General features: G+C 41.7%; 1 long non-coding RNA gene across 1 annotated transcript in view; it reads right to left on the reverse strand.

Annotated features, from left to right (window-relative positions):
- LOC128699997 (uncharacterized) overlaps positions 1-8,356 on the reverse strand; it is a 106,839-nt gene extending 98,483 nt beyond the window's left edge. The window contains exons 1-2 of the long non-coding RNA XR_011393772.1: positions 8,132-8,356; positions 1,399-2,251 (exon numbers count right to left, since the gene is read on the reverse strand). This is a non-coding gene — a long non-coding RNA (uncharacterized lncRNA). The remainder of the gene's footprint in view (positions 1-1,398; positions 2,252-8,131) is intronic.
- Between the last annotated feature and the right edge of the window lie 455 nt (positions 8,357-8,811).

Raw genomic sequence — 8,811 nt, forward strand, 5'->3', positions numbered from 1 at the left:
CTGATCCAAGAAATCGGAGCTACCCTCCAAGCAAAGAGCAGCGCCTAAAAGTTTGTTACCCCAAGAAGTTCATTAAGGGCTAATCCCTCTAGATCTAAGAAACTTGAACTATTTTCCCTTTCTCAAGGAAGGCACCTTGATGCCAGAAAGCCTTCTCCTTTCTGTGGACAAACCAGAGTATTCAACTGACACACTGAACCTTTCAGGTTTAGCACTTAGTAGAGATAAATGGTATAAAATATCATTGACTAGGTAAGCCTACTGTGTGGGAGAAACGGCAATAAAAGACCGCATTATACTGCATTCGTGTCTTCCTTAGCACTTGCTCACAACCTAAAGCGTAAAGGTTAGATTACCAAGTGGTGCAGGTTTATTATTAAAGATTAGCCGGTATTCTCCCGGACCGGGCCTTTTCCAAGTGGTGGCCCGGCCTTGGCTCCCTCTTTAGGCAGTGTCTGAGACATAAGTCTCCCATGGGAGGAGGCACAAGTACCTCCTCATCTTTGTCCCCAGGCCTAGCCACAAGCTAGGCCTCTCTGGTCTGCCACCCCCGCCCCAAGGGGGCAAATGGGAATGACAGTCTTATGAGCTAAAGGCTCGGGCTCAGGCACCTACCCTACCCTAGAAGGGTTAGGCATGGTATCGATCGGTGCAGAAGGTAGCGCCTTGTATTTGCTGCACATAAAGTGTTGGGAGGTATGGACAAGCTTCTGCTGCATATATAGGGCTGGAAGGTAGGAGCAAGCCTCCGTGTACCTGCTGCAAATAAAGGCTTGGCAAGTAGGGACAAGCCTCCCTTGCACCTGCTGCATGTATAGGATTAGAAGACAGTGGCAAGAGTGTACCTGAAGCATATGTCAGGCTAGAAGTTAGGAATAAGCCTACTTGTGCCTGTTGCATATATAGAACCAGGAGGTAAGAGCAAGCACTTGATATCTGTTGTGTTGTATGCACTGAGTATATCACCTTTATTCAAGTGAATCACACAACCACATTTTTTATTCTCTATAATCAACCAAATCCCGGTAGTTATTGTCATATAGTCATCAAGGCCTAACCGTGAATAACTGCCATTTATGAACTTCAACCAATCAGGGTGAGGAGTTGAACTCCAGACGATTTGACTTTATACCTACACCAAGGACTGGAGGTTAGTCTTTCACTAGCTCTGTCTGATTACACATACTGGTCTCTTGTATAACTATGAGCTAATGTCAGTGAGGGTATTCAATCTTGTTCTCTAGACACTAATAATACCCATGATTTGTTTGTTCTATAAATTTTTTTATCTATTGTATAAAAAGAAATATATTTTACCAAATTGTGGCCTTGATGATACATCCTAACGGCTCCCTATAAGCAGGACCCCTAATACTGGCCAATAACTTATTACCTTACCTGTTGTGTGAGAATTAAAATACACTGGGAGGCGAACACACTTTTACAATCCACGTGGTGGTCTCCAACCCGTTAACACCGCGTCTCATTTTCCTTATTATCAGCATTACTCTGACAGTTATTTAACAGATCTTGACTTTTCCATATACACTATACATTAGTTCTTGTCAATGGTATATTTTTGGCGATAATATTTCCATCGGCCCGATGACTCGCGATTAATTAACATCACTCTCTAATACAAGATACACATTACGCCATATTCTGGCTTCCTCCCCAAACGTTTTGTGTACCAATACATCTTCTCAATTAATTCAGTAACACTTCCAGGTGTGTAACACATTTCCATTATTGAAATATTAATTTCTTACATTATAACAATTTTTCCTTATTCAACTTTTTACAGTATAGTATAAGGAAATTATAGAAAATATTGGTTCTCATATGACACAACACCTTTTAAAAGTCACATTGAAGATACACACCTACACGATTTCTTATAATTATTATCCCCATCAATTATGCACAAATAACAGGAAAACTATAAAAAAAAATCCATAAATCCAAAAGAAAAAAATTATCATTATAACTATAACTATAAATGACGGGATTTCCTGTGAGGACAACTCTAAGTAAATAAAAAAAAAGCACAATACCATGTATCTTCAGGTAATACCTAAATTATTACTACTACTACATTCATGTGGGAACGCTAAACCCTTTGGGGCCATACAGCGTCTGGGTGAATAGAAAACAAACACATTTGATCCAGGGATGCGGAGGAGAGCAGCAATTCCTTGAATCAAGAGCCCCTTACAAGCATCAAGGCACCTCCTATGAAGACTGGTAATTCCTGTAAAGAATAAATACTATTATAATATATCCGAAATGTATACAACACCAGAAAAGTAAACGTATTTAACGTGTAATACCCAAAAGGATACATAAAAATTTTGTACAAATATATATTCACCAATATATAAACCCTCATAATAAGAAATATGGTATAAAAATTTATTAAATACATTTTAGTATTAAATTTGTATGTAAAATTTAATTAAAAATATAAAACTATTCGTTTTGTTTATACTTTTCTGAAATATAATAACAATTGTTATTTTTACTAAAAAATAAAATTCAAGAAAATAAAGCTGAAATAATTTATAATTCATTTTCCTTTTATAACTGAAGTTTTTAGTGCAGTTCACACTTTAGCGCAGTGACGCAGGGAGCTTTAGATTTAGTCAGTCAAATCAGTTAGTCCAGTTAAGTCAGTCAGTCCATTCAATCTAGTCTAGTCAGTACAGTTAGTCAGTCCTACAGTCAGTCAGTTTATTTAGGTACAGGTACACAATAATAATAATAATATCTTTATTTACTACAAGTACATGTACAAGGTATACAGTCCTAGCTGACAACAATGACATGCTACTAGCATATAGAAAGTCCCTTGTTATGCTCCGCATGTCGGGCAAATTAGGTCAGTGTCCCAGGATGCTACCCACACCAGTCGACTGACACCCAGGTACCCATTTTACTGATGGGGAACATAGACAACAGGTGGAAAGAAACACGCCTAATGTTTCTGCCCTGGCTGGGAATCGAACCCAGGCCCTCGCCGTGTGAAGCGAGAGCGTTAGCCACCAGAGCCCAATATAATTAAAATACATAAGTAACACGTGTAAATTACCTAGGATAACCCAAAAATAAAGTCAGTGACTTACTTCTATTGGGTTTGAACTATTATTATTATTATTATTATCACACTTAGACCGGGCCGCGGGGGCGTTGACCCCCGAAACCCTCTCCAAGTAAACACTGGGGGCACTCTGCCTTCACCCCCATCAGAAACCCTACCCACACCTCTACCCCCATTGGCCCCCTCCAGGGCTCCCGCTCCCCCAACCCCAATATTCTCCCAGGACCACAGTGATAGATAAGAAGCTGAAGGTTTGGTACATGAACGTGGATGGAATAACGAATAAATATGAGGAGTGGCACGAAAGAATCAATGAGAAGTCCCCAGACATCATAGCAGTCACAGAAACGAAACTCACTGAGACAATAACAGACGCAATCTTCCCACTGGGATATCAGATCCTGAGGAAAGATAGAAGGAACAGGGGGGGAGGGGTTGCACTGCTCATAAAAAATACCGATGGGGTTTTGAGGAAATAGAAGGCATGGATGAGATTGGAGAAAGGGATTACATAGTAGGTACAATTCAGTCTGGGCAACATAAGGTAGTCATTGCAGTGATGTATAACCCACCACAGAACTACAGGTCAAGAGAAGAATACAAAGAGAACAACAGAGCGATGGTGGACACACTGGCTGAGATGGCAAGAAGAGCTCACTCCAGCAGAGAAAAGTTACCGGTTTTGGGCAATTTCAACCACAGGGAGATCGATTGGGAAAACCTGGAGCCTCATGGGGGTCCCAAAACATGGAGAGCCAAAATGATGGATGTGGTACTGAAATACCTAATGCATCAACATGTCAGGGTCACCACCAGAGAGAGAGAGAGAGAAGAGGATGAACCAGCAAGACTGGACCTTGTGTTCACCCTAAGCAGTTCAGACATTGAGGACATCACGTATGAGATGCCCCTTGGAGCTAGTGATCACGTGGCTCTGAGTTTTGATTACATAGTAGAGTTACAAGTGGAGAGGGTAACAGGAGTCGAATGGGAAAAGCCAGACTATAAAAGGGGGGACTCCACAGGTATGAGGAACTTCCTGCAGGAAGTTCAGTGGGACAGAGAACTGGTAGGAAAGTCAGTAAACGAAATGATGGAATATGTAACAACAAAATGAAAGGAGGCAGAGTAAAAATTCGTTCCCAAGGGTAACAGAAATAATGGGAAGACCAAAGCGAGTCCTTGGTTTACCCGAAGGTGTAGGGAGGCAAAAACTAAGTGCACTAGAGAATGGAAAAGGAACAGAAGGCAAAGGACCCAGGAAAATAAGGACATTAGTAGAAGAGCCAGAAACGAGTATGCACAGATAAGGAGGGAGGCCCAGCGACAGTTCAAAAACGACATAGCATAGAAAGTGAAGTCTGACCCGAAACTGCTGTATAGCCACATTAGGAGGAAGACAACAGTCAAAGACCAGGTGATCAGGCTGAGGAAAGGTGGGGAATTCACAAGAAACGATCAAGAGGTATGTGAGGAGCTCAACACGAGATTTAAAGAAGTATTTACAGTGGAGACAAGAAGGACTCTGGGAAGACAGGACAGAGGGGGACACCAACAAGGAATACACCAACAAGTGTTGGATGACATACACACAACTGAGGAGGAGCTGAAGAAGCTGCTAGGTGACCTTGATACCTCAAAGGCACTGGGACTGGACATCTCCCCATGGGTCCTTAGAGAGGGAGCAGAAATGCTGTGTGTGCCACTAGCCACAATTTTCAATACATCCCTTGAAACTGGGCAACTACCTGAGGTATGGAAGACGGCAAATGTAGTTCCCATTTTTAAAAAATGAGACAGAAAAGAGGCACTAAATTATAGAACAGTGTCACTGACGTGTATAGTATGCAAAGTCATGGAGAAGATTATTAAGAGGAGAGTAGTGGAGTGCCTGGAATGGAACAAGATTATAAACGACAACCAGCACAGATTCATGGAAGGCAAATCTTGTGCCACAAACCTTCTGGAGTTTTATGATAAAGTATCAGAAGTAAGACAAGAGAGAGGGGTGGGTTGATTGCATTTTCTTGGATTGCAAGAAGGCCTTCGACACAGTTCCTCACAAGAGATTAGTCCAGAAGCTAGATCAGGCGCATATAACGGGAAGGGCACTGCAATGGATCAAAGAATACCTGACAGGGAGGCAACAACGAGTCATGGTACGTGATGAGGTATCACGGTGGGCGCCTGTGACGAGTGGGGTCCAACAGGGGTCGGTCCTAGGACCAGTGCTATTTTTAGTATATGTGAATGACATGATGGAAGGGATAGATTCATCTGTTCGCAGATGATGTGAAGTTAATGAGGAGAATTTAGTCAGATGAGGATCAGGCAGGACTTCGAAGAGACCTGGACAGGCTGGACACCTGGTCCAGCAAATGGCTTCTCGAATTTAACCCCGCCAAATGCAAAGTTATGAAGATTGGGGAAGGGTAAAGAAGACCGCAGACAGAGTATAGGCTAGGTGGCCAAAGACTGCAAACCTCGCTCAAGGAGAAAGATCTTAGGGTGAGTATAACACCAAGCACGTCTCCGGAAGCCCACATCAACCAGATAACTGCAGCAGCATATGGGCGCCTGGCAAACCTGCGAATAGGGTTCCGGTACCTAAGTAAGGAATCTTTCAAGACACTGTACACCATGTACGTCAGGCCCATACTGGAGTATGCAGCACCAGTTTGGAACCCACACCTGGTCAAGCACGTCAAGAAATTAGAGAAAGTGCGAAGGTTTGTGACAAGGTTAGTTCCAGAGCTAAGGGGAATGTCGTACGAAGAAAGGTTAAGGGAAATCGCCCTGACGACGCTGGAGGACAGGATGGTTAGGGGAGACATGATAACATACAAAATACTGCGTGTAATAAATAAGGTGGACTGAGACAGGATGTTCCAGAGAGAGGACACAGAAACAAAGGGTCACACTTGGAAGCTGAAGACTCAGATGAGTCAGAGGGATGTTAGGAAGTATTTCTTCAGTCAGAGAGCAGTCAGGAGTGGAAACAGTCTGGCGAGTGATGTAGTGGAGGCAGGAACCATACATAGCTTTAAGACGAGGTATGATAAAGATCATGGAGCAGGGAGAGGACCTATTAGTGTTCAGTGAAGAGGCGGGGCCAGGAGCTGAGTCTCGACCCTTGCAACCACAATTAGGCGAGTACAATTAGGAGAGCACTGAAGGGAGAAAGCCCTAAATCCGCAGGGGTTCACACAGCGCCTGAGGGAGTGTAGTTGACAACCCTGTTCAATCCTAGAGAATATATATATATATATATATATATATATATATATATATATATATATATATATATATATATATATATATATATATATATAGACAAATCCAATGCCCTGAATCAAGAGCCCTCCACCAGCCTTAGTGCGCCCTCTTAAAGGGAATTATTACTATTAGTATTATTATCATAATTAAGCGCAGAACCCACAAGGATCATAAAACATATTTAATGTAGGGCGAGTTGTGCAGTTAACCCTTGATTCCGGTATAGGGTACTTGATCCAAGGAACTGGAGCGGCTCTCCCTTCTCTTGGATCGAGCTGCAAGACCCCTACAGATTTAGAGCTTACGAAGATGAAGAAACAAGTCAAAGCCAGTCATATTAAAATGTCTGGAGAACAAAGCCAGTCATATTAAAAAGGCTGGAGAACAAAGCCAGTCATATTAAAATGTCTGGAGAACAAAGCCAGTCATATTAAAATGTCTGGAGAACAAAGCCAGTCATATTAAAATGGCTGGAGAACAAAGCCAGTCATATTAAAATGGCTGGAGAACAAAGCCAGTCATATTAAAATGTCTGGAGAACAAAGCCAGTCATATTAAAATGTCTGGAGAACAAAGCCAGTCATATTAAAATGGCTGGAGAACAAAGCCAGTCATATTAAAATGGCTGGAGAACAAAGCCAGTCAGGTTAAAATGTCTGGAGAATAAAGCCAGTCAGGTTAAAATGTCTGGAGAACAAAGCCAGTCAGGTTAAAATGTCTGGAGAACAAAGCCAGTCAAATTAAAATGGCTGGAGAACAAAGCCAGTCAAATTAAAATGGCTGGAGAACAAAGCCAGCTGAGCTGGAGTAACTGGGGTATAAAGCCAGACATGTGACTAGCGAAGGAAGTGGCTTACAGTCACGGAATTCTTTCTCTTCTTTAAAGCCAGTCATTTTAACGTGACTTGGCGAACAAGGTCAATCAGACTGAAGTGACTGGTGAACAATGCCAGTCAGACTGAAGTGACTGACCAAAGTCAGTTTGAAACGATTGAACAAACCAATTAAGCTTGAAATGACTGAACAAAGCCAGTCAACTAGAAACGACTGAGCAAAGCCAGTCAGTTTGAAACGACTGAACAAAGCCAGTCAGTTTGAAACGACTGAATAAAGCCAGTCAACTAGAAACAACTGAACAAAGCCAGTCAGTTTGAAACGACTGAACAAAGCAGGTCAACTAGAAACGACTGAACAAAGCAGGTCAACTAGAAACGACTGAACAAAGCAGGTCAACTAGAAACGACTGAACAAAGCAGGTCAACTAGAAACGACTGAACAAAGCAGGTCAACTAGAAACGACTGAACAAAGCAGGTCAACTAGAAACGACTGAACAAAGCAGGTCAACTAGAAACGACTGAGCAAAGCCAGTCAGTTTGAAACGACTGAACAAAGCCAGTCAACTTGACACGACTGAACAAAGCTAGTCAACTTGACACGACTGAACAAAGCCAGTCAACTTGACACGACTGAACAAAACCAGTCAACTTGACACGACTGAATAAAACCAGTCAACTAGAAACGACTGAACAAAGCCAGTCAACTTGACACGACTGAACAAAGCCAGTCAACTTGACACGACTGAACAAAGCCAGTCAACTTGACACGACTGAATAAAGCCAGTCAACTAGAAACGACTGAACAAAGCCAGTCAACTTGACATGACTGAACAAAGCCAGTCAACTTGACATGACTGAACAAAGCCAGTCAACTTGAAACGACTGAACAAAGTCGTGACTGACGAAGAAAGTCTTACTAACATGACTCGGAAACACACGCAGTCATGCTAACTTGACTGAGGAAGAAAACCAGTGTGGGACTGTGATGAGAGGAGGAGAGACTGGGTTAAGAGTGAGAGGAGAGGAGCGCCGGGGACAAGCCAGCAGCGTCCCTCCTGGGGTAATCAAGCCACGCCGCTCCAACGTCTTTCATTTCAAATACAGAATTAAAATTTTTAAACCACGGTTCTTTTATTAGTGAAGATCCATTGTTATTCTTATGTTTTATATCTCGGAATTTTATAAAATTTGATTTGCATTAGTGAAATTAAACCTTTATGCGGAAATATATTTGAAATGTTATACATACGTTTATTCGCAGTTTTTTATATAAACAAGTTGTTTTATTTAATTTAAATTTTAACGAGAATACGCGAAATGTACTCAAATTACAGCACAATTTTATTTTTTATTGTGACTTTATGTACTACATGTATATATGTAATGCATATACGTTCAGGTTGGCTTGGTGTACGATGATCCTCAACAGCATACGTGAAAATCCCATTTATTACACTTGTTAGCGATATTATGTAAGTTTACTCAGGTACAGGTACACGTAAACACAGTTACATAAATTATCATACACAGCAGCGTGTGTGTAGATTACATTGGTTAACCCAAAAAAGTCAAAGTGACTTATTTTCATCAGGGTCCTTGTA

The sequence above is a fragment of the Cherax quadricarinatus genome, chromosome 64 (assembly GCF_038502225.1).
Source record: "Cherax quadricarinatus isolate ZL_2023a chromosome 64, ASM3850222v1, whole genome shotgun sequence".
In the NCBI taxonomy this organism is placed as follows: domain Eukaryota; kingdom Metazoa; phylum Arthropoda; class Malacostraca; order Decapoda; family Parastacidae; genus Cherax; species Cherax quadricarinatus.